A 7,907-nucleotide genomic window follows, 5' to 3' on the forward strand; every position below is an offset into this window, starting at 1 on the left:
CATGTATCCAATATTCTATAAAAGATCGGTATTTTATGAAGCGCGCCCGACCTGTCTGCTCTCCGGTATTATATTGAAGCGTAGCCGGTTATTTATGCATCGGTTTTATATAAGGGGCGTGTATGACATTTTACAAGATCGGCATTTTGTGAAGACGCTTCCGATAGTTTATATAATCGGTTTTACATTAAGGGACGCACGTCCGGTATTATATAATCGGTTTTTTATAATAGGCGCTTCCGGCAGTTTGTGCACGTATCCAGTTTTATATCAGTTCGGCATTTTACAAAACTATCTGGTAGTATATGACTTCCGATTTTATATCTAACTGGGACGCGTCCGATATTATATAATCGGTTTTATATAATAAGTGTCAGCGTCTGACATTTTTCCATTTTTCCATTTCGGTGTTACATTAGGACGCTTCCGGTATTATTAGAAGACAACTTTATACGTCTCCAATTATTGTTTCCTTTTCGGTGCAAAGACTTATGAAGAACTTTTGGCAGTCTGTTTCAACAACAGAGGACTGCTAAACCGAGTATACATTGACAAAGCTCCTAAGTGTAACAAACCACATAAGGTGTACGCTCCTCGTTTACCACATCCCATAAAAGATATTTTGCACTATCTAAATTCAGCACATCCTCGTATATTGCAATCACATTAATGAATATCTTGGCTTATTATCATCCAAGTATAGACAAGATCAAAGAGGATCCTCACTCACTGATTTTTTTTGGAGTTTAATCATTTCCTTACACATTTCTATTAGATTTTTCAACTTCTATGTATACAATTTATTGTAATTAAATCAGAACTTGAATCAAACTAGCAAAAATCATGGAGAAAAACACAAATTTTAATATAGTCAGGAAGATATACCAAAAATAGGACTAGAAAGTCATCAATTTAGGTAATAATGGAAGGAGAATGGAGACATAATGGCCTGGTAATACATAAAATAGAGGACAAGTCTTCTCTTTTAGATTATTGGTAGAAAATGACCGCAAAAGTTTTTTTACAAAAAATACCATGGGTTATTAAAAATCAGATGGTGGTAGCAAAGATCTAGAATGATGATGATCTAATCAAAGATATTGATCTCTCGATGACGTCGATTTGGATCCAACTTCACGGCCTTACTCAAGGCTTATCTACGGAAGATGCTAGTCGAAGAATCGCGACTAACCTAGGAGAAATATTAAAGATTGATGTACAAATGATCAATCGGAAATGGATATCTATTTTTGTTAGGAACTGAGTCAACATTAATGTAACGAAACCAATCAAGACAGGTATGAATATCACAAGAGATGACAAATCAAATATTTGAGTAACTTACAAATACGAGAAATTGGGTGATGTTTGTTTTGATTGCGGTACACATAGACATGATGATGTCAAGGAATGTTCTAACCTAATAGATTAAGAGGGAACAAAATTCAGCTTTTGGCCTAAAGCTTACTTATCCAACACAACTCTACTACATGCCAATGTAAGCTCTAAAAGTCTAACATATTGCTTCTGTTTAACATGATCTGTTTAACATGATCTGATCAACCTACGCCGATCACTAAAAAAGTTCACATTAACATATGAGATGATGAGATCAAAACTAATGTGGTGAAACATTTATGTGATTATCAGAAAGAGATACTTAATCTAATTAAGTCATATGAATCATTTAAACTTGATGTGACCGCTATTAGGAAAGAGTTAGATTATATCATACCTAATCAGGTAAGACTAATAATAGACAACCTTCCCAATAGTAATGGAAAATATCAAGGAGAATGTAGTCAAATTATTATAGGTAATACAAAGGGGAAAGGCTAACCAAATTGCGTTGCCCCATTAAACCCACACAACTAAAGATACCCGTGAGTTCACTATATCAAGAGAGTGAGAGAGATTCACCAACCAAATATACATCCACTCCCAATTCCTATAAGCAATATCACCATACATACGAAAGCGAAAGCGTCATTAATGAAGATGAAAATTGACATGCAAAATCCAAAAAGATGCCATAAGAGAAAGTCCAAGATTCTTTAAATCTATCCAGTAAGATATCAAAAATTTGTTTGGTACAATATGTGAATAATAATGCATTTTCGAACCACTATCGACATGAAAGTGAAGCTATAAAAGTGGAGAAAAATATAGAAAACTACATGAACGACGTTAAAATGAAGATCCAAGAGTTGGTCCACACCCATAAAGCCAGACGCTTGGTGAAAAAAGTTTTAAGGAAGGAGTTGGAAAAAAAGAAGAGGAAGGAGTCGGAAAAAAAAAGAAGAGGAATGAGTCGATAAAATAGAGGAATTATTAAAAAAGAGGAAGGAATCGAAAAAAGATAAAGAGAAAAGAGTCGAAAAAAATGAAAAAGAGAAGGGAGTCGAAAAAAATGAGGAAAAGAAAAAATGAGACAGTCGAGGAAGGGAAAAAAGAAGAAAACTCTGATGAACGAAACACAAAGGTGATTGAGGTAATCCTTAAAATGACTCAAATCGTTCAATGCGTGTTAATGTGCTGGAATTGTCAAGGGTTAGGTCCTGCCTTGACAATTTATAATTTTAAGTACATGTGGGGACTAGGGGAAAAGTTTTGTGCTTTATAGAAATAAAAATGAATGAAAATAAAGTTCAAAAAATTACAAGAGATGCACAAATATCAAATACCCGAGTCATCTCATTAGTGGAACTAGCCGGAGGTGTCATAGTCTTTTGGTCGAATGATGTAAATATTTCCTTTAATAGCTTCACACAATTTTTTGTCGATAGTGTGGTCCAATGGCTATGGTCCGATGATATTTGAAGACTATATTTTATATATGGTTGTCCAGAAGAAAGGGATAGAAATCAACTTTAGAATATAATTGCAAATACAGTTTCCACAAACAATATTCCATGAATTGTTTATGGAGATTTCAATGATACGATGTACACCATAGACAGTACATCAAACAGACATATTAATCAAGCTCGAAGGAGAAAATTTAAAAACTTCATTAGTTCATGCAACGTAATGAAAATTCCCCCATGGAGGAAGCCACTATACATGGTTCAATAGAAGAGAAGGAAACCAAGGGATACATAAAATTCTTAATAGAGCTTTTTGTAATTCTGAGTGGAGAGAAACATATTTACATGCAACTATTTTTGCTAGTTGTAGGTTCCGATCACTCTCCTATTGAGATCACAATCAATGGTATGAATCATAAAAAATGTAAACATTTAAATTTGAATCTTATTGGCTTGATTATGATTCATGTACTAATTCTATAAAACATAATTAGGACACATATGACAAAGTTTCTTGTCTCTCTTTGTTAGAAATTAAATTGCAAGAACATGTATCAATTATGAAAGAATGGAATAGAACCCATACAAGAAATACAAACAAAAGATCAAGGAGTTTTAGAGAGACCTCATTCATTTATAAAATGTTGCTCCACCACATCACGATATGGAGAACGTAATTAACATGGAAAAACAAATTGAACTTTTGTGGAAAAATGAGGAAAGGTATTGGAAGGATCGAGCAAACACAATATTCCTTCAATCTGGAGACAAAACACACGATACTTTCACATGAGTAACATTGGAAGGAGATTAACAAATAGAATTCATAGGTTGGTTAATGATTTTGGTACATGGAAAATAAGTAGGAGTGAAATTGACAGTTTAATTAGACAATATTATCAAGATTTATTTAAATATGGTAGAACGAGAAACATGACATCTATAATCGACAACTTTGAACCAAATGTTAATTTGGTCATTGAGTTTTTCCATAATACCAAGATTTCGAAAAGCCTCAACAAGAAAATTATCAACCTCATTCTAAAGGTGAAAAATCCAACAAAAGTTACACAACTTAGACCAATCAACTTATGCAATTTTACATATAAAATCATCACAAAGGTCATGACTAACCGATAACAATCACATATGAATCCACTCATCTCAAAGCAACAATGCAGATTTATTAAACGAAGACAAATTCAAAACAATGTGTTCATTGCACAAGAATTCATGCATATGTTCAGAAAGAGAAAGAAGGGGATTTTTTTTGTAATTTGCTCTTAAACTTGATATCATATTGAGACTTAATTTTCCAAACCATGATTAAAATGAGATTTTCTAATAAATGGACCAACGTGATTATGGAATGCATATCTTAATGGAGAGTCGTTGCCAACAATTACCCCACTAAAGACATTAGTCGGGAGATCCACTTTCTCCGTATCTTTTTTCTTTTGCTACTGAAGGTTTGATGAAATATATTGATAAATTATTTTTTCTAGGGATATTGTTGGGATCAAAATTGGAAGAGGTGGACCAAAAATCTCAAATCTTCTATTTGTAGATGATTCACTTCTATTTGAGCAAAATAATAGAAGGGAGACTACAAAAATCATGGATTCTCTAAATAAGTATTGTCATGCATCAAGTCAACTTATTAATCTCAATAAGTTATGCATCACCTTTAGTCAAAATACACCTCTAATAGTCCAACAAAATCTATCTAAATTAATAAACATTTCTCTTAGCCCAAATGTAGGAGTTTATCTTGGTATCTCACTTGAATGTGGGAGATCAATAAAAGAAATATTTAATAGGAAAAATTGAAAGTTATGTTCACGGGTGGAGATCCAAACTTCTATCACAAGGGAAATGAAGTTCTAATTAAAAATATTTTACAATCAATTCCAAATAATCTTGTGAATATTTTTAAATTCCCAATCTCAATCCTTAAAACGAATCATTTCACTAATAAATCAATTTTGGTGGATTATGTTTTTTGAAAATAAAAAAATTCATTGGGTTATTTTGAAAAATATGATTAGAAAAATAAATAGGAGGCATGAGATTCAAAGATTGTAAAAGTACTGGCCAAACAAGCTTGGAAATTAGCCCACAATCAAAACTCAACTTCAAAGTTATAGGATTGAAGAGATTAACTCAATATTTTCCCTATCGTTTCATTGTGCATCAATAATTGAAGAGATTAAACTAAACATATTATTTTGTCCTTCAATTACAATTTTCATTTTGTAGTAATGTGTAACTCTAATTGTGAGGTCATTCATCATTAAATAAATAGATTTTGTTTTGCATCAAGGCAATTTTTGAATCAAGCCAACAAGTTAACTTTAATTAGTTATCTATCATTTCTTTTTGACAAATATACCTCTGGGTGAACAATTTAGAATTTCCAATATTCAACAGTGACAATTGGCGACTTCAAAGGAAAGTATTTGAGCATTTCTCTCACAAAATAACAAAAAAGAAGTATTCCAAATTAATTTTGATATACTGGATAAGAAGCTATGAGATTGGAAAACTAAATTCATTAATAAAGCTGGAAAAGGTGAACTCATTAGAAACTTGATTCAAGTTATCCTATCTTAATGCATACTAATTTTTGTTTATACAAATATATTTGTTGAAATCTCAATTTTGAAGTGAGTAAATTATTGCATAATCACATTAGTTCTAATAATGTTCTTGAATTGATTGGGACATATGTGCTAAATATTAAAGTTTAATTAGGGCATTAAACTTTAAAGAATTTGAATTTCAAAATTAAGTTCTCTACGCGAAGCATGTATGGAAATTAGAACATGAGGGCAGCCTTTGTACTAGGATTTTTAAAGGACTTCACTGCCACAATTAATGATTGTGGCATTGTGAGGATAAAGGCTCTCATGCACAAAATAGTATTGTTCCTTGTAGAAAAAATTGAGAGTGAGATCTGTTGATATTTGAAGGATAAGTGGGAATCCTTGTAAGTACCATATTCCCAAAAATATTCCAAAAAGTAATGAAACTTCACTTTCTAATTTAAAAGTGGAAGCTCTTATTGACCCAATTTTAGATGATGGAAAAAAAGGGAGTCTATTGATGACAAACAAAATTAAAAGAATCAAGTTGATATGGGAGGAAGGGACTAATAAATTGATTTGAAACTTGTACATTGTATTATGCCAATCTTCGATGATGACAAATTCTTTCTCATTTTCTTTTTTTTTGTAGGTGGAAGATTATTTTTGGAGAATCCTTTAGAAGAGTTACTGTCTTGTAAAATTCAAGATATTCTTGTGGAATGTATATCATAATGAAATTGTGTGTAGTGAAATAGGAGGATCTTAAATGATGTCACTTGTTCCTTTTGCAAGAAAGAGATCAAAACTGTTGAATATCTATTTCTCATATGTAAGACAAGTAGTAAGGTGTTTTGGAATTATTTTTAATGTAAACTTATTTTCTTCTTTGTTTTATTCCACAAGATTGGACCAATAGCTATGATCATTGTATAATGTGCATAAAAGAATAATAATTTTATTTTATGTTTTACTAAAACACTAATTAATATGAAAAATTTCAACACAATAATTTTTTATTTTTTTATTAAGATTAACAACTTTAATATATATAATCTATTTATAATTATTAAAATTAATGATAGTTTGAAATTAATTTTTTATTTTAAATGTTTTAAAAATAAAAAATGCTAATATTTAAAATATATTTTGTTTTGAATAAGTATTAAAATATGTTTTTTAAAGTTTTAAAAGTTAGCGAACTCTTGATTAAGATCATTAATAGTGTTAATTTTCTAAACTAAATAATAAATAAATATTTTAATAATGTCTTAATATATATATATATATATATATATATATATATATATTTATTATTGTTCGAGTGGTAAAATTTAGGCTCCTTATTGGGCCAATTAAAATTTCGGACATCCTCTTTCAAACAACCTATTTTGGAGCTTATTATTAAAGTTATACGAAACAAAATTTTATCTTAACGATTTCACACATCGTTATTTTATGATATACGTGTAAACTATAAATAATTAAAATATTAATATCACTAATTTAATTACCGAATTTAATTCGAAACTTTTAATTTGAGTAACATGAATATTTTATTTATTTATTTATAAATGTCACGTAAATAATAAGTTAACGGAGTTTAAAATCGTTAAAAAGCAAGCTTTTATTTTGTATAACTTTAATAACAATAACAAGTCTCAAATTGTATGGGTTTGAAAGAATTGATTCAAAATTCTAATTAACCATATAAGAACCCTAATTTCACCATTCAACCTTATATTATTGTTTTTAGTGCGGTATTATTTAGTAAATTGTTTAATCGATTATTCTAAATAAAAATTAGAATTTTTATTTTAAAAATAAATCTTTTCTTAAAAAATTTATTCTAAATTATAAATACTTTTAAAAATATTTTATTTTAAATTATCATTAATTTTAATAATTATAAATAATATATATATATATATATATATATATATATATATATATTAAAATTATCAATTTGATTAAAAAGTTAAAAATAGTATGGTGATTTCAAAATATTTTATTATTTATTAATTTAAATAAAATTGTTGAATAAAAACATAAAGTATGTATTATAAATCAATAGTTTTACATAATAAATAAAATTTTAGAGTGGGTTTCATGTTTAATTGAATACAGTAGTTCCTGCTGAGAGTTCATTAAAAGAAATGAGGTGGTGGTCGATTGGCATAAAGTAGTCCGGTCTTTAAAGATTATATCTCGAAACTAATTCATTCTTTGTCTGACATTTAGAAAAAGATTGGCGACACGAGACATAATTAAGAAATATATGAATATTTCAGACGTCAATTACCTAATCTACACAATAAATGAGGAAAGTATTGACCACTTGTTTGGGGAGTGCGCATTTGTATCCAAACCGTGAATCAATTTTGCTCAGAACATGAATATCACTAAAATTTTAGGTATATGAAACGAAATCTTAGAGCTTATAAAGAAAAAGGCTAAGGGCGATAGCTTTTACGCAAATGTTTTCAAATACTTTTTTGGAGCCCTGGTCTAAAAT

Source organism: Impatiens glandulifera, chromosome 2, assembly GCF_907164915.1.
Source record: "Impatiens glandulifera chromosome 2, dImpGla2.1, whole genome shotgun sequence".
Lineage (NCBI taxonomy): Eukaryota > Viridiplantae > Streptophyta > Magnoliopsida > Ericales > Balsaminaceae > Impatiens > Impatiens glandulifera.